Below are 19,683 nucleotides of genomic sequence, written 5' to 3' on the forward strand. Positions count from 1 at the left end.
GGATCACTGGAGGCCTATGTAATACTTTATGTGCACTGTTGGAAGAGTTGGAATGCTGCCACAATTCAGATTTAACTACAAGGGCCCAGTTCCTCCCTAAGTTGCATTATCTACTGATATCAATAGGCTTGATTCCTCCCAGTAAGGCAGTGGAGTTACAGCTGTGTAAAATCTAAAGATTCAGACCAAATATGAATTACACCTCTGAAACAAATGGCAGAATTACCCCCAAAGTATGTGTGTCAGGATTGCTTTATCTTACTCCCTACTGTTAGTCACCTTTTGACAGGTTGCATCACTGCAGGATTCCACTGATAAGACACTGGTATGACCTCTTTTTGACAGACCGCACCATGATTTCCAGCTATGTCTCCCTACCTGCTTTTGAGCACCTAACTAAAGTAGGCACTACTGCACCATTCCAAATTGGTACAACTATTTTGGAACTATATCCTATTTTCTAATTTACACTAAACATGGAAATTACATCACTATTTACACCACAGCATAATTTAGTCTCTGGAGCCAAATTCAACTCACAGGTACATCAGAGGATAGCTGGAGTAACTCCATTTAAGCCTGTGGTGCAGTTTTTAAAAGAGAGTGGGCCAAGGGAGTTATACCAATGTAAATCAAGAGTAAGTGGAGGCGGAATTTGGCCCAATGTTGGTGGACAAGGCCATCTTTAAGTAAGTGTGCAATGTGAATTTTATTACTGATGGCTGCAGCCTTAATAAACACATTAAAACATGGAGAGTTTAATGAGTAGGAATAAAACAGCACACAAGTGACAATAATTCATTTCCATTTTATATGTCACTGTCACCACTCCAAGCTGATAAAAACAAGACTTGAAAGCCCAAGCATGAACACTGAATTCAGAGATCCCGTCAATCAGAAGTAAATCCCAATGATGAACTAGCATATCAAAGGCCAAACGCCATGTAATAACCCATTCCAAATGCTGCACATGTAATAGAATCAATAGACTATTAGCTGAGCCGTAGCCACACACTGAAGTAACAAAATTAACAGATCATAATTTTCAAGTCAGGTCTGAAGTAAGCAAAACAAGGGCTATGATTTACACACTGCCAGTAATGATCCAGGACCCTCTTCCTCCACAATGTGTTGGCCTGGCTTAAAATCATCAAGAGGGTGAAATTCAACAGTTATTTCTTTCTGTGGAAAGAAATATTGTGGAATACTCTGGACAGCTCTAAAACGCTGTATTGCTGGGGAAAAACAAACACACACATTGCCGGGCAGTGGTTTTTGCCTTGTTAACTTGAACTTATTAAGATGACTAAAATTTATTCCAGGTGGTAGTGGTGGTAACATAGGACCGTAATGTTAGTTTATCAGCATGCATAATATATCAGGTAAGATGGAGTGGGGGGTGGCTGGTTAGCTCAATGTGGTTTGGAGCACAGCTGCCCAAAATTGCAGCATCCAGGGCTTCTTCCCATCTGAGCAACACTACATAAATGGCCAGTTCCAGTAGGAGCCTGGCACTTGAAAAGATACCACCCAATATGCCAGCTGTAGATGTGCTGCTTGTGCTTTAGTTTAGGACAGGCACACCTGGATGGGGATTGATAGTTTTTTCTTTTTACATTTACATTCTGGTCTGAAACAGCTGGGAAACTTATTATCACCATAGTCATCAACCAAAGCACAGTCCTTGCACTGCCTTACTGCTTATTTTTTCAGGACGGCCCTTTTGAGCTGTGGGTCAAATAAATACAATCAGAGGCTGGATTCAGTCTTGCTTTCCTTGGTTTCTATGGCTCCATGCCATCAAGTGGACCATGAACAAATATCAGTACATCTTTATTTTATATATAAAAGTTAATTCATTCTGGAAACAGACAGGTCTCAATTACTGACAGAAAGTGGGTGGTAAACATCAAGAGTGAAAGACCAAAGACTTGAACTGATATTCCAGATAACTACATCGTTCAAAGAAGAGGGATGTACATATTGGGTAAAAATGATTCTATCAGTAGAATCCATGAAAGAATGTAGAAGCAGCAAAGATGATTTTTGCGTGGGTATAAGATGGCTGAATATTTGCATATTGGAAACCCACATGACTGACTGATTTCTGATCAATTCACTGTACTGATCTGGACTCTAATTCCATACTCATTTCTAGAGCTGGGTGGATATGGCAAACAATATTTGTCTGTGAATTCACTTTCTTTAGGTCTCCAACTTTTCTGTGTTAATTGTCTGTGTATGTTAGTGAATGAGATTGCTGGATGTAATGTTTGTTGAAATACTGATTTTTAAGCAAACATTGCAGAATATGAACAGAAAGCAAATTTAGAATATGTAATGATGAGCATTTGCTCCGGAAACCTGATTCTAATAATTATGCTCATCCAGTCAGGGAAGAGATACATACCATGTGACAAACTGGCATTGGTCTAATAAACACTGCTTGAATTTCAGATGTCAAATAATTCAGTAAACTGCTTACAAACAAGCTGCAAACTAAGAATTATCCAGAAAATGATTGGCAAATAATTTTGAAGCTCTCAAAAAATAAAGAAGTCACAGCGTTTGTCAACAATTCACAAACAGAAAAAGAGTATAAACTTGTTGAATAAATTATTTGTCAAAAATGATTTGCCCAGCTCTATACCTTCCACAGGCAAAACTATTGTTTTCTTTACTGAGAGTTTTGATTGCATGTGGATTCCAGGATTGGGAGCTTTGATTCTATCGGGGTATTTTAAACCCTATAATGTCTGAGTACCTCAAGGCTGGGAAGACAGATTGAGAAGTCAAAACCCCTTCTTAGTTATATGTAACACAAGAAGCTGGACTTGTTCAATCAAGACAGCTTCATTGCACCAGAAAAGAAGCTGTAGAACTCAGCACAGAGAAACTGTGTCTTCCACTCTGGCATGGCTGCATAACCAGAGACATAATCTTGCCCACTCTATCTTCATTTCCCTCTGTAAAATGGAGCTAAATTATATCTAGCCTGTCTTAGCGGTATTGTGAAACTAAATTAATTATGGATTGTAAAAGACATCAAGATCTTCAGATGGATGACCTTAGAGGAGTGCAAATATCATTGTTAGATATAGACATATTATTCGTATCTTGAACTTTTCTGTTTAACAATACTCATAATCTAGAGAGAAAATGTGTGGGCGCTCTATGGTTAAGTGCTGTTTAAATTAGTCTTCAGTTTTAAATGGATTTTAAAACAAAACTCAGAAATATCTACTTACATTTCACATGCATTCAATGGAACAGTTGTTAATACCAACCAATTAAAAATAAGAAACTACAGTTCATAAATTCTGTTTGTTTTTGCACAAAGAGGATAGTAGGGGCAAACACAGGGAATAACACACTGATAGACTGCAGTGCAATCCAGCTTGGTGCAAAGTATTCATGTATTGTGGGCTGCTGTGCAGGATATTCTTGGCAGTCAGTGGATTAAACTGGACATTAGCCCATCTTCAAAACGTTAGGGAACAAAGTGGTCCCAGTGTTCTGCTGGTGAAAACACATTATTGGGTTAGTGTGACAATATACACCTCTGTATTCTCATCCTACACACTACTGTAATCATCTTTGTACAAAATATGCCATGAGGTATCATTTGAAAACTAATGACTCACTGGTCAACTATATCATGGTGAAATGTATATAGCGACATTATATGTAAAGCTGTGAATTTCCCATGAATGATGTTGGTAGCACATTTTGAAACCCACATAGCTTTGAGTAGGCAGGAGTGGTCAAGCAGGTCTATCTTAAACAACGTTTATCTCCATTTATATATAAATAGTAAACAAGGTCCTTGAGACAGCAAGAGGGAGACAAGACACTTCAGAGTCTATAGTTAAATCTATGTCAGTGTGTCATGGAAATGTTCAGCTATGTACTTACCTTTGTGATTCCTCATCATCCTACGCTATGGTTTTTGCATGATCAATTAATGAAAGTATACACAGAGGAGAAGAAAGACAATGGGGCACCTTCACCCCCAGACTAAATGACACCTTCTTTACTGATTCAATAAACTTTGCTGTGATAGGTAAGCCTTAGGAGACCCCATTTCAAAGGGAGACTGGATTTAAAATATGAAGTGAAGCCCTACCCATCGCTCTCTCTTTCACCTAACCAAAAAAACAAAACAACAAAACCCCACAACAAAAACCCCAGCCTTTGGACTTCAGGAGCAGATCCTGGCCTGAGAATTTGGTCAGCTGTGTTACTGGGAACATGTGGTAAGGGATTTCACCTTGAACCAAGTCTAGTTTGTTAAGTTTTCATACTAAGAAGAGTTTAATCTTTATTTCTCTTGTAACCATTTCTGACTTTGTCTTATACTTGTATTCACTTAAAATCTCTCTCTTCGTAGTTCAAGAAACTTACTTTATTCTTTAATTAAAACTAATCCAGTGCTGCGGTTGAAATGGGCTGCATGGAAACTCCATTTAAAGTGGCAAACTGTTGGATATTGTTTCATCATAGGTCAACAGACCTAAAATACCTAAACTGTCCAGGAGCGGGCTAGACAGCGAAGAACACATAATTTGGGGGGAAAAGTTATGACTGGGAGTATGTAGGGGTCACCCTGCAAGTAGTAACCAGTGGTGCTGGAAGTCAAGGTATGGCTGGTGTGTTACTGACAGGATGTTGGGGTCAGAGTGGCTGGACCAGGCTTTGGCTATACACAGATATGCAAGGTGTGACCTGCATGCTGGGAGTCTGTTTGTGAGCATCCCAGGTGGGAGCTATAGCGGCAAAGCTTATGAGGCACCCAAGGTGCTGGGCAGGGGTGAAACAATCCCTCACAGGTCTGGATTTCACCCTGGAACATCATAGTTAGAAGCTCAACTGGTGTAAATGAATTCAGTTACATTGATTCCAGTGAAGTTAGGCTGATTTACATCAGCTGCCGAACTGGTTTAAAATCTAATAAGAGCCATCAAATGTCTCCAAATGTGTTTTCTTTCTCTTTAATTATATATAAAAAAGTCAAGAGCAGACAATATCAATTTAGTACAGTCAGAATTTATGACAATAACTTGCAAGATAGTTTCTGTAGGCTATAATAAAGAAACATGTTTTACTGTAAATTATAATGATTTTAAGCTTGAGTGCTCTTATTAACCCCCTCTTTTCAGACTGGAAAGCACTTGCAACTATCCAGTGCAAATCACATACAATTATCTGACTTATGAGGAAAGGTGAAAAAACCTGGGCATGTTTAGTCTCGTGAAGAGAAGACTGAGGGGGACCTGGTAATGGTCTTCAAATATGTTAAGAGCTGTTATAGAGGGGATGCTGATTAATTGTTCTCCATGTCCACTGAAAGTAGGACAAGAAGTAATGGGCTTAATCTGCAGCAAGGGAGATTTAGATTAGATATTAGGAATAAAATTCTAACTATAACGGTAGGTAAACTCTGGGATAGGCTTCCAAAGAAGATTGTGGAATCACCATCACTGGAGGTTTTTAAGAACGGGTTGGACAGACACCTGCCAGGAATGGTCTAGGTCTGTACAGTGGGCTGGACTTGATGCCGTCTCAAGGTCCCTTCCAGCCCTACATTTCTATTATTCTTTTTTTAACGTTAAAGCTGTGGTTATTTTTATTTTCAAATGTGCTGTTATAGTAGTCCTTTTTGATTCTTAGACAGGATAAATTCCACCAATCCAGATAAGAGAATGGCACAAATGACTTTGTTTGCTTTATGCCCTTTGTATTAATATGACCAGCCAAACCCCTGCTTTCACCCCAAATACCTTTGGGGTGAAATCCTGGTCCCATTGAAACCAATGGGAATTTTGCTATTAATGTTAATGGAGCCAGAATATTACCCCTGTTTTTATTGCTTGACAATTTGGTAAGAGCCTACTTCAGCTGATACTAGCTGCTGGAGCCTGAACAAGGGACTCAAAAGCAGCTGCCCTACCACTTAGATGGCAAGATAATCTCCATCAGCTGTAAACACTAGTGTATAGGAAAACTTCAGACAGGAGCACTGATAATTCAACAGTAGTAGGCTACTAACTGGAGCTGCTTGAATAATATCAGCAAGATATTTGTGAATATTTTGTTGAATAAAAGCAGTATGTTGGGCTCACAGTCGTTTATGATGTCATATTATTTGTTGTCTGCAAGGATTGGGATGGACACAAAGTATTCATAGACACGTTAGTTATTTCCAAAAGTTTCAAAAAGTTTAGCATCATGATTGAAATAATACATACCAACATGTGCATTATTCACTATTTATGATTAATGATTAGTTATTTATCTGTTTAAAAGATTTCAATCATTCAGTCAGAGAGTGACACCAAGTGATTAGGTAACCAGTCACATAGTGAATGGTCAAAGTGAACAGTTCACCAATAAGACATTTGTCCATGCCAATTATTGGATGAATACTTATGAATAACAAATATATTAGCAGAAACAGCAGCAATTAGCAAATGTTTCATGACAAGAAAAAATTCACAATGAGTTATTCAACCAGCTCTGTTACTAGTCTTTTCACTTTAGCTGCTTCTGCTGTTTTTCTCCACAGAGGATGAGGCACTGTTAATAAGTCTCTAACCTTTTTAATTTTTTAATTTATCTTTGTGGGGGAGGAAAAAGGTGGTTTAACCAGGAATACTCTCAGTTGACCAGATGAACATAATAGTTTTGCCCATGTGTAGCAGTTACCATCAAAGGATACCAATGTGATTTAAAACAAATTATTAGTGTTGTACCACAATATCCCTGTGATATAGTTAAATATCGTTAACCTAATTTTATGCATGAGGAAACTGAAACACTGGGAGGTTACATGCTTGTCCAAGGTCACACAATATGTATCAGAATTGGGAAAGTATTTGATCGCCAAATCCCAGTCCGATGCCGTAATCACAATCACAATCCTTATTTCCAGTGCAATAACATCTGTTGCTGCCCTGAACCTTCTTTTGTTGCACTGGAGATGAGGCAGCAGACATAGCCTTAGTACTTCATTAGTTTCTTTGGACTTTATCTCTCTGTTCTGAACTGTAATCACAGCAGTTGCACTGACCTACTGGTTCATGGCAAAGAGCAGAGTGTACGGAACAGAACAGATTCAAAAATAAGGTTCTCACCATTCCACGCTGGATTGTGGGCACAGGCTACAACTAATATTTCTCAAGTGATGTCACTTTGCAGTAAAGTCCCTTTTCCTCCTTTGCTCACCTAGGACCACATCATTTTGCCACCGCTACCCCATAAAAGGTATGCTGCGTGCACGATACTGATCCACTCTGCTTTTCTCCACGTGGACTGCTTCTGTGTTGCTCTCTTATTGATGTCTGCATAACCTGTAATCAAGGTAAAATCAACATGGATTTATAGAAAATAGATCTTGTCAAACTAACTTGATTTTTTTGGTGAGATTACAAGGTCCATTAATAAAGGTAATAGTGGTGATATAATGTACTTAAACGTCTGGAAGGCATTTGACTTGGTATCATATGACATTTTGATTAGAAACTAGACCAATAATAAATGGTCTCAAATATTGCCTCAAAATATAATGGTAAACAGGGAATTTTCATTCAAGTGGGTGTGCTTCTAGTGGAATCCCATATCAGGATTTGTTCTTGGTTATATGCTAATTAATATTTTTATCAATTATCTAGAATAAAACATAAAATCATTACTGATAAAGCTTGCATATGATGCAAAATCTGGGGGAAGCAGTAAATAAAGAAGAGGACAGATCACTGATACAGAGCAATCTGGATTGCTTGGGAAACAGGACACAAGCAAAGGTTATGTTTTCTAATACAACTATATGTAAGATCATACATCAAGGAACAAAGAATGTAGGCAACACCTGCAGGATGGGGGACTCTATCCTACGAAGCAGGAACTCTGTAAAAGACTTTGGGGTTATGGTGAACAATCAGCTGAACATGAGCACCCAGTGCCACACTGTCACCCAAAGGGCTAATATGAACTTTGGAGTTATGAATAGGAAATATCATGTAGGACTAGGAAGGTTAGACCCCCTATTACATGGGTTCATTGAGTCTGTTCCGATGTTGGACTCTCAGGCCATCAAGCCTTTGTGATTATGCAGGAACTGACTAAATGGCGAATGATCACTACGGCCGACTATCTGGGTAAGCACTGAAAAAGAAGAAAAGAGGGCTGACAGTTCATAACCACCAGAGACAAGAGGTCATGACAGCATTTTACATGGCTAGAGACAGATGAGGATGGGCAGGCTGTGACCACCAGATAGAAGAGGACCAGTAGAAATTCCACACAGTTAGAAGCTTCCAATCAGTACCATGTCCTTATTGTGGAAACTATGGAAGATACCTCTCAAGATCGAGCTGTTCCAAGAGACTGGAGAGATGTACCTATGGATGGAAGCTTGGCACAACCTGTAAGAAAATCAGGTTTGCCCACAAAGAGTTGTCCAACTGATCTAGGAAGATAGATGATCCTTGTTGGTCATTCAACACTCCAAAGAATCAAAAGAACATTCTGTAAGGGACAGGTGGACAACGAGATGGTGAGCTGTCTTCCCAGAGCTAAGACATGAGACATCACTCTAAGACTGGATAGACTTCTGAAGTCGATGAGCAAGCATGCTTTGGTGATGGTTCAATATTAGCATTAATGACACTGAGGCACAGGATATCTCACAGATAATAGGGAACTTCAAAGAATGCATAAGTGTGCTGAAGAAGAAGAAGATTGTCCAAGAGATCATCTCTAACATCATTCCTGTCCCAAAACTGAAAGAAGACAGAAAGCAGAAAATCTGGTAAGTACACTGCTTGCTAGGTAAGTGGTATAGGATGTAGTGTTTTGGCTTTTTGGAACATTGGTCCATCTTCTGTGGGAAAATGGGGCTGTATAGTTTGGATGGCCTATGCCTCAGTAGAAAGGGAACCAATCTTTTTGGGTACAGGCTAGCTAAAGTAGTCAGGAGGGTTTTAAAATAATAACAGAAATGAAGGGTAAAAACAGGGAAGACAGGAGCACTCATTTAACACAAAATTGAGAGATTGAGAACAAAATTAATCAGGAAACCAAAGGAGGTGAAAAAAAAGAAATTCTTTAATTGCCTATATACAAATACTAGGAGCCTATATAAAAATACTAGGTAACACACAATAGGAAATGGAATCACTCAGTACTGAGCAAACATTTTATCTAGTTGATATAACTGACACTTAGTAGGATAATTGGCATGGTTGAAATGTTAAGAATCAATGGTTATAACCTATTTAGGAAGGATTCAGTGGGGAAAAGGGGTGGGGGAATGGCATTCTATGTCAAAGCTGCATTACCTGTTTCCGAGTCACTGGTAACTTGAAGAAAATGATCTTGATGCTTACAGATCAATGTCCTAACAGATAAAACACAAGACGGTGTATTAGTTGGTGTCTGCTACAGACCACCAAATCACACTCGGGAATAGGATGACCGCTTACTTATACATCTATCTATAAAATGCAGGGGGAAAAGAGCTTCATGATCATGGGTGACTTTAATCAGAAGGATGTATGCTGAAGGTCTTATGCTGCCTATGTTAAAACATCCTTGGAATTTCTAAATATTAATATAGATGACAATTTACTAATTCAAAACATGTTACAACTAACACAGGGGACTTCTGTATTACTCCTAATCTTGGCAGATAAAAAGGAACTATCACAGAACTAAACATTTATGGTAGCTTAGGTACAAGTGATTATGACTTGATCACATTTGTTGTGAGAAAACAGAAAAAAGTCTAGACCAGTATATATACACACATATATATACACACACAAACTTGATGCCTTAAAAAGCTCAGTTTAATAAAGCTGTAAACAATAATAAGCCAAATCAGCAGGGAGGAAGATTTAATAAGAAAAATGTGAATGATAATTGGGAATGCTTTAAGAACACTTACTAGATGCCCTAAAAGCCACAGTCTCACAATTGGTTAAAAAAATGACCTGATTTAGAGGGGGAAGTGAAGGCAGCTATAATATACTATCAGATATAAAACAATTATCGTAATGAAGCTAGGAGCACAGGACACAAGGGAAAAAAAATCTATAACCAGCAGAGTTAAGGACTGTAAGGTGGATTTTAAAAAGTATATTAGGAGCAAAATGAATACCAACAATTTTATTTGTTTATTATTAGATGAAAATTGTAGAATTACCAGTAATAATTCAGAAATGGCAGAAGTGTTCAATACATATTTCTGTTCTGTATTTGGGGAAAAACAAATGATGTAGTTATCTCATGTTTTGAGAATAAAACTCTTTCCATTCCACTAGTAGTCATATTAATATTAGCAGGTATAGTTCACTTGAATACAAGAGTTTTAAAAGAGCTGGCTGACTAACTCACTGGACTGTTAAGGTTCAATAAATCTTGGAACACTGAGGAAATTTTAGTAGATTGGAAGAAGGCTAACATTATGCTAATATTTAAAAACGGTAAAGGAGATGACCCAGATAATCATAGGCCTGTCAGTCTGAAATCAATCCTGGGCACATTATTGTTTTACTGTTTATTGGCCCGTATTAGCCTCTACATAAAACAATTAAAGTAGGGTAATCTAATCTGTGCCAAGTAATCCGTTCTTACAGGAGCGGGGAGCCTATTCAGGAAGTAGTGATTCTGAAAAAGATTTTGCAGTCATGGTGGATAATCCTCTGAACATGAGCTCCTATTTTGACAGAGCAAATGCATACAGAGGGGACTCTCAAGTAATATAGAGGTTATTTTGTCTCTGAATTTAGCACTGGTCTGACAATTGCTGGAATATTGTGTCTAGTTTTGATGTCCACAATTTAAGAAAGATGCTGAAAAACTGGAGAGGGTTCAGAGAAGAATCACAAGAATACTTAAAGGATTAGAAAACATGCCTTACACAGCAGTGGTTTTCAAACTTTTTTTCTGGTGGTACAGTTGAAGAAAATTGTTGATGCCCATGACCCAACAGAGCTGGGGATGAGGGGTGTGGGAGGGGCTCAGGGCAGAGGGTTGGGGAGCAGGGGTGAGGGCTGCAGGGTAGGGCTGGGAATGAGGGGTTGAGGGTGTGAGAGGGGGGCTTTGGACTGCAGCAGGGGATTGGAGTGCGGGAGGGGATAAGGGCTCTGGGCTGGGGGTGGGGATGAAAGGTTCAGGGTGCAGGAGGGTGCTCCAGGTTTGGGGGGGTTCAGGACTGGGGTAGGGGATTGGGGTGTGGGCTTACCTTAGGCTGCTCCCAGTCAGCAGTGCAGCAGGGGTGCTAAGGCAGGCTTCCTGCCTTTCCTGGCACCACAGTCAATACTGCACCCCGGAAGCAGCCAGCAGCAGGTCTGGCTTCTAGGCAGAGGTGTACAAGTGGCTCAGCCCAGCTCTCGCCCGCAGGCACCGCCCCGCCAGCCAGTGCTCAGGGTAGGGACAGTGCGCAGAGCCCTCTGGGCCCCCCGCCTTGGAGCCGGACCCGCTGCTGGCCACTTCCAGGGCGCAGAGCGGTGTCGGAACAGGTAGTGACTAGTCTGCCTTAGCCAGGCAGCACCGCCGATAGGAATTTTAATGGCCCAGTTAGCGGTGCTGACCAGAGCCGCCGCGACCCAGTGCCTTACATTGTGAACCAGTATTGGGTTGCGACCCACAGTTTGAAAACCACTGCCTTACAGTGATAGATTCAGGGAGCTCATTATTTAGCTTAACAAAACCAAGGGCCAGGGATAACTTCATTACAGTCTATAAGCACCTACATGGGAAACAAATATTTGATAATTGGTTTTTCAATCTAACAGAAAAAGGTATAATACAGTCCAATGGCTGGAAGTTGAAGCTAGGCAAATTCAGTCTGGAAAAAAATATATGCATTTTTAAATGTATGAGGTTAATTAACCATGAGAACAATTTACCAAGGTAGATTCTCTATCACTGGCAATTTTAAAAATCAAGATTGGATGTTTTTCTAAAAAATACGGTCTAGGAATTATTTGGGGGAAGTTCTGTGGCTTGTGTTACATGGACGGTCAGACTAGATGATCACAATGGTCCCTTCTAGCTTCGGAATCTCAAGCTATGAATTTAGAAGAACCTGATCCCACCTAATCAGTCCAGAACTGCAGTCTATAGTGTCTGTATGAGCTCACGTGGGGTTGCTGTTTTTCTCTGCTCCCAATTTGAATGCTTTTGTGTGCAGGCTGCTGCAAATGCCACACCTGACCCTTTCCATCTTGTACTCAAGTGCTCTCATTCAATGCAGTGGGATTGAGTGATATTTGTCTAGTTGTTAAATGTGTGAAATTATGAGCTCCAATCCAATTACGTTTAGAATGTGTCCAATTGAGTTTAGAAGGAAAGGAAATAAAGATGAAATGTGATGAATCTCATTTTTAGCTCTCTGATTTCATTCAGTATGGCATTTTATTTCATTTTTGAATCTTTTCACATTTTTAATAGGTCTTTTCTCATCAGACTTTGGTCCTTTTCTCTGGAGGAACCAGTGGAACAGGACCAATCCTTCTACAAGCTCCATGAGTCTTCTTTGTTTTGTCTCCGTGAAAGGGCCTAATCCTCATCACCTGTAATGCAAGAGAGAAAAATTAATTAGGGATCCTTTATAGCTGGGATATGATTAACTGAATGCCTTCTAGCCAGCAGAGGAAGAGCTAGATAGTATAAGGAGCTGAGAGAGAACCCAGTTCAGGAGGAAATTCTGAGTCTTAAAATAATAAAAGTTTCCTTGCAACTTCTATCAAGAATACAAAGGAATGGGGCCCAGTAAAAAAAAAAAAATTCTTCTGCAATTATTTAAGTATACCAGAAAAGATGTGAGATTCTAAACCATGAACAAGATTACAAGTTCTGTGCATGGTGGTCGTAGACTCTGGAAGTGAGTCTATTACTCTACAAAACCCAAGAAGAGGAAGAATTATTAATAGTAGTTCAGGAGGAGAGCCAGGAGAGAGTAGCCAAGGAGAGTTTTCTCTCCCTGATAAAGGATCTGGAGGAAGATCTGACAAGTTGGGTCTGGCTGAGCCAGGATAGAGTGACAGGAGTAGGGTTATTTCCTGTGGTGCAGATTCTAGAGTGGTGGGGAGCCCTGTGCTAATAAGGTCTATGAAAACTAGGGAATGAGATAGAAGCCCATGAGGGGTGGAAAGTAAGGTTAAAGCATACTTAAGACTCCCTGCAGGGAAAAGCCTGGGTGGCCGGCACTCTGACAAAGGGGGAAGGATCGGAGTCAAGCCCAGGAGAAGCAAAGGACTTACTGTTTGGAGTTGAGCACAGGAGGGGTGAAAGACCTTGTGGGTGTGAAGCTGAGCCCAGGAGAGGCAAAGGACCTTTTTAGGGCTAAACCCTGGAAGGGGCTTAACTGTGCATGACTTAGCCAGAGGGCTGAAGCACCAAAGACCCAGTCAGGCAGTGAAGAGAAGGAACTGGCTCAAACTGACCATTGTAGCTGAAGAAGTGGCTAACAGAATGAATGAAAGGCAAAGTCCTCTGCAATGGAACATCTAGGCACAAGGGTACAACCTAGGGGTAAGGACTGGTGTTTACAGTCCTTTCAGGAAATGCGTTCGCTCCTCACAACTGAGGAGGGCCTCTCAGACTGATCTATGGAATCAGTTCATCCTGGAAACCTTCTCCCATGGCACATGGCAGAAGCTATACATCCATGTAGTCTCCATAAGTGGCTACCTCTGAAACACACCTCAGGGAGCAGGAGGAGAACTTCAATGTGTAGGAAATACAGTATGTCATAGATAAAAAGTCATAAATTAATAGTTACCTATTTGCATTTCAGACTTTATGGGACAGACGTTGAACTCAGTTTCTGTAGAATAAGATTGAAGGAGTTACTCCAAATTTACACCAAAGTAACTGAGATCTGAATCTAGCCCCTTGAGTCAATGTAAAATGGAGAACCAGAGAAATCATGACATTCATAATGGTGCCTTGCAGGGGAAGAAAAATGATGGCATCAGAATTTTTAGACACAATCAACTTGAACTATTTTGTTTTGGCTTTTTGAAATAGAGCATGATAAGTACATTCATGGGAACTGGCTGAGATTGGGCAGCCAATTCACAGGTGGGAGAAACATCTGACTGAATCCCTTTTAGCAGGAAAGCTGCCAGTCCATGCACCTGGTTTTTCGTAGGAGTTGCTTGCATATGCCAAAATTGTTGTAGAGAGATGATGAGCAAAAATAAACATTGCAAGGAACAAGTCACGCTGAAATTTCAGCTAAGAGAGTATCCTGAATGAGGCAAAGCTGGGGTTTGTAAATGGCATGCTACAACCTTCCCTTAGGCTAAATTTTTAAAACAGAAAAATGAGGATTTTTTTTGCATTGTTGATATTATATTATTTGTTTTGCAGTAGCACCTAAGAACCCCAGTCAAGGATCGGGGCCCAGTTGTGTTAGGGGCTGTACAAACACACAACAAAAGACAGTCCTTCACCTGAAGAGCTGATAGTCTAAATAATATTAAAGAGCTGCTGATGCCTTCCAGTTTCTAGGCCAAGTTCAGAGATGATGTAAGTTACATATCAGTAAGTTAGTGGGAATGAATAGTAGCTGCTGTAACATTAACTCTGAGGGGTCAAAAGGCTAAAGTATAACAGGAGAACCATCCAAAAGGAGAATGTAAGGTGTGCAATGTTGTGATGGTGGAGCTGCTTTATCATACACCGTCCTGCTGTTTTTCTTGCTACAATCCAGGCTTCTGCCCCTGTCCCCACTGATCTCACTTAAAAGCAGGAGTAACTCCGCAGAGGTCAAAGGAATGATACACATTAAAACCCAGTATGAGTGAAAAGAGAATCAGGTGCTTTGGGACTGATTTATCAATGTCCCAGGATTACTTTCTTGAGCCAGCACAAAAAAGCTATAACAGTCCCCCAATACATTCTCCTGACATAAGGGAAGGCCCTGATAGGCATTGTGTGGCCAGCGTAGTTGGCTTTTTGCCACCCGCACAGGAACCCCAGGTACAGGGAACATGGCAGTTTTTGGTCATTGTGTTTTTGGTCATTGTGGTATTGTTGGGTCATTTCTATGTCCCAGCTATTCCTGACTGCTAAAATGGTGCAGTGGGGCTGTTGACAGCCAGACCTAGCTTTTGCCTCTAATCCTGTGCTCAGCTTTGGGCAAAGAGTGATTCCAGCCCTGTGGCTATAAAGTACACCAGCATACACTAATTCACCAGTCTGTAAATCAGACTTCTCTATGTTCTGCCTCATGCAGTTTGTGTTAGAGCTGACTCCACCTCCCTGTGCTGTTGCCCCACATATTAAGGCAGGGTGTTTTTCACTACATGGGGCAGCAGCTGGCTGGGAGGTTGAAGAAAGGAGGAGACCCTTCTCCATCAGCTCTGGGTTCCCCGCTCTCTTCTGCACTGCCTCTCCAAGGAGGAGAGAGAACCATCAGAGGGAGGGAGTCCAGGGACTGACAGGATTTTGAGGCGGGAAGGGGGTGAGGAGAGAAGGAGCAGATGGGTCCACTTTATTTTCACAGAGGGGAAGGAATAGTAGCAGTGAAGGAAGCCCTGAGCAGTTGAATCCCACTCAGACTGAAATACTCCACCCCCTTCTCTCTTGTGAAAAATATGGCTGCTTAGCCTACTCCCTCTGACTCCTCTCTCCTCTCATGGAAAACAAGTCAGCTCCTGGGCATCTGAACTTCCTCTCTGAGCACAGAGGAACAGGGTTGGTCCCAGAGCTACTCTTGGAGCAGCAATAGATGGGACCATCCTGGGGACAGCAGTTGTTCAGCTCTGGAGAGAGGAAGGGCTGTCCTAAATTAATATTTTGGTGGGTGGCCTGTATTATTTGTAATTAGGGTGGTGGATTAAATTAAATTAATTTGGGAATTATGGCCTAAATATTCTGTATTGGGGCAACCTGGGGCAGAACATCCCCTTCCCCTCTCCAAACTCTCACCATCCTGTTGCCCTGAGAAGCTTAGACAGGGACTCTGGGTGAGATCCACAAAAATATGTAGTCACGTAAGCCTCAAATTTAGACACCTAAATCCCAGTTTTGGCTCTACTGTATTCCACAAAACTCCCACCAAATTCTGTAGGTGCCTAGGTTTTTCAAGGTAAAAGTTCCCTAGGCATCTATGTTTTTGCATTGGGCATGCACACTACTGCCTCCCTCTTGGCTCCTGGATGCCCATCTCCTTCCCACAGCAATCCACAAACCAGGAAAGGCAGGTGTGTGGTTGCCTAAATCGCATGTGGGGCCCAATCTGGTAAGCATGCTCAGAGGGCACCTACCCCATTGAATCCCATTTAAAAGCCAGCCAGAGGAAGAGGATGTGCCCACATTCTAACTTTTACCCCAGTAGTTAAAGCACTTAGCCGGAATGTGTGAGACTCAGGTTCAATTCCCCTCTTGCTGCCAGAGGGAGACAAAGGATTTGAACAAAGGGGTCTCTCATGAGAGTGCTCTAACCACCGAGCAATGGGATATTCTGATGTGGGGCTCTCTCAGTCTCTCCTGTTGAAGCTGTTCCACTGTGGATAAATGATGAAAGAGTGATTGGAACAGGGGGACTGGACCTTGCATCTCCTATGATGCCCGAACCACTGGACTACAGAATCATTCTCACTCTTTTCTTCTCTAACCCAATGACTATTAAGACCATGATCACACCCCATCTCTGATGAGATGGACCTCTTGCCCCTTTTGTGTTTCTCTTCCCTTGCTTTATTAAAACACACACACAAGATATGTTTTCATGTAACCAGGATCTTTGTTTTGTAAGCTTTTATCTGTTCCGTCTGCTTATTCCTCCCTTGAAGCCATAATCCTCCGCTTGCAACATCACAGTTAGTTGCAGACATGACTGGGATACCATGTTCAGAAGATTATGACTTCAAGTGTGGAATAAGCAGCAAGAGGAAATGAACCAAGAAATATAAATCCCGTCTTCATGCAAATATCTTTAGCAATAAAACTAAAACAAAGCAGAACCAAACCCCCTCATACACAAAGGGAGAAACATATGTTTTCAACGTTGTTTCCAAATGGACTGAGATTGTCAAAGGAGCCTAATGGGGACTGTGACACTCCGTACCTCCAAGGAGCACCCATATTCACCACTGTCGTAAGAACATAAGAATCGCCATTATGGGTCAGACCAAAGGTACATCTAGCCCAGTATCCTGTCTTCCAACAGTGGCCAATGCCAGGTGCCCCAGAGGCAATGAACAGAACAGGTAATCATCAAGTGATCCATCCCCTGTCACCCATTCCCAGCTTCTGGCAAAGAATATAATACAATTATGATATGTTTTCTACAAAGTATGCCTTATTAGGTATCATTTTAAAAGTCTTGATCTTTTGAATATTAATATCCTGTTGGATTGTATGTGCTATCATTGTATGTGAAGTTATTAAGTCTTGCTATGTGTGTGTTTTACTGTAATATGTTGTGAGGTTGGGAACAGGTACATCAATGGAGCACCAACACCCATCAACGAAATAATCTTCTATCTTAGGAACTGCATACAATGGAGACTTCTCAGAGAGAACATGTAGACAACAGAGACTGTTTGACCAATGGATAATGACTAACCCATCTCACAGTAAAGATCTTTCCAACAAGCTGGAAAAAACTATAAAAGAGAGGAAGTAACATCATCACTTGGCCTCACTCCCCCAACAACTCAACCCCTGGAAACATGTCTGGAGGACAAAGACTTTGAACTGGGAGAGGGTGGCCTGAGACAATAACAGGTTCAAGCCTGTTATTAAGGATCTGTGATCTGTTTGTACCATCTGTCAGGGTGAGACACTCTTGATTCAAATCCTGTTTACTTTGTAGAACTCAGACTATGAATTTATTTTTGTTTCTTAAGTAACCAACTCTGATTCCAAGCCTGCTACTTATAATTAATTAAAATCTATATTTCTATAGTCAATAAATCTGTTTTATGTTTTACTTAAAAGTGTGTTTGTTTGGGAAATCTCAGCTCAGTTTACAAAGGCTAGTGTGTAATCTCTTCAGATTGAGAGAGGGGCAGACAGTGTAATGAATTTATACTGGCCAGGCTTCTGACCAGTGCAAGAGAGTACAGTTCTGGGATACAAGACTGGGGAGCTGGGGGGGAATTGACTGGATCCTCTCTATTGTTGGTTCATGAGTGGCTGCAAAAGCATTCATGTAACTCAGTTGCATATGTCCCTGCCTGTAGATGTCTATGTAAGTGCAGTACCTGCCAGAGGTTTTGACCCTACTGGGTCAAAATCTAGATCTCCCAGTCAATGCCTTTGCCAATGCAGAATCATTCCCTACTGCACACATTCTAGTGTTTTCTCTAATCTTGTTTTAAAAGTTCCTAAGGATAGGGTTCCACTGCCAAACATATTTCACTATCAGAAAACATTCCCTGTTTAACAATTTTTAATTCTTAGTTTCATTAAGCACTTCTGTGCAAAAAGAGTTACAGGTTCAAGAACAAAATCACGACATCTATTTATCTTCATACTGCTCCCCAGTTGAGATCGGGAAATTATTTCCCTCAACATTATAAGGGTGGTCTTTCACCTACACATAATATCTAGATCCCTTCTAGAGTCAGGATTAGCACAAGATTGGGACATTGGAGGCCACCATTAAGGTAAAAGAAACGACCATGTCAGATGCAGACCAAAGTATTTCTAAAAATATTGGGCTTGTGACTTTTTGAAATTCTTCATGACATTGTTGCCCCTTTGGCCTTTGTGGGTGGCCCAATATTTGGAGCCTTGCAGGGTTTTTTCCACTAGGAGGAGAAATCAGGGATGCAAGTCAGGAAAATCCTTGGTAAAGTCTTGTTTATTTACAAATATGTATTCAAATCCTGTTTCCCTGAACACAGAAGAAACAAACAACTCTGGACAGAAATCACCAAATCTGCAACTCCAACAAGCTCCTTGCCCAATAAAGCTTTGTTTCCTTGCTTCCTCTCTGAATCACACTCACAATTCCTCTGTAGGCTTTCTCCCTCCACACACACAAACTGCAACCCATTTTTCTATCCCCCTGCATTTGCGACCAGAGAACCTGCTCAATCCACACAGTCTTGTCCTGACCTGCCATGAGACCTAGTGTCTTGGGCAGTAATTTCCATTTTTTGCAGCCATTTTTATTATATACAGGGGGCTTAATTGCACCTTCTGACGGTCTGGAAAGAATGCTTAGCACAACCATTGACTTTAATGAGAACTATGATTGATTGTGAATCTAAAATCCAAACCCCTTGATGGCAGCCATTCCCTACTTTCAACATAACCTTATATTAAAAGCACCAGAAAGGAGTTTCTGCAAAGGTTTTTCTTTCTTTCTTGGGTTTTATCGTTGAAATACCAGGAATGCCAGTGCTGATATTTCCTGGTTTTGCTAGAAAGTCTTGTTTGGGGATATCAGAAAATATATATTATAAACTTTCACACCCAAATTGAAATATGAGGTTGCTGACAAGCACATCAATTCACCAAAGAGTTAATTAGTTATTTAAATTAATAGCCGTTAACAAAAAACCAAATTAAAATATAGAGATTTAAACTGTATGACTAAAAACTTGTCTCCCCTTTCAACTGCTCAGTTTTCACTCTTTTGATACTTGTAATAGTATCATTTTACTAGTACTCAAGCCATCATAGAGCCTTCCAGGTAGGACAGGATCTGAA

General features: G+C 40.7%; 2 long non-coding RNA genes across 2 annotated transcripts in view; one reads left to right on the forward strand and one right to left on the reverse strand.

Annotated features, from left to right (window-relative positions):
* The window catches only part of LOC119566527, a 49,263-nt gene extending 31,337 nt beyond the window's left edge, over nucleotides 1-17,926 (forward strand). Inside the window, exons 2-5 of the long non-coding RNA XR_005225683.2 lie at nucleotides 7,229-7,360; nucleotides 7,671-8,809; nucleotides 14,383-14,541; nucleotides 17,511-17,926. This is a non-coding gene — a long non-coding RNA (uncharacterized LOC119566527). The remainder of the gene's footprint in view (nucleotides 1-7,228; nucleotides 7,361-7,670; nucleotides 8,810-14,382; nucleotides 14,542-17,510) is intronic.
* Nucleotides 7,220-10,330, reverse strand: LOC122466378. The gene is made up of 3 exons (XR_006291813.1): nucleotides 10,205-10,330; nucleotides 9,339-9,397; nucleotides 7,220-7,349 (listed from the first exon to the last, which is right to left on the reverse strand). It is a non-coding gene; the product is annotated as an uncharacterized LOC122466378 (long non-coding RNA).
* Nucleotides 17,927-19,683: the final 1,757 nt, after the last annotated feature.

The sequence above is a fragment of the Chelonia mydas genome, chromosome 6 (assembly GCF_015237465.2).
Source record: "Chelonia mydas isolate rCheMyd1 chromosome 6, rCheMyd1.pri.v2, whole genome shotgun sequence".
In the NCBI taxonomy this organism is placed as follows: domain Eukaryota; kingdom Metazoa; phylum Chordata; order Testudines; family Cheloniidae; genus Chelonia; species Chelonia mydas.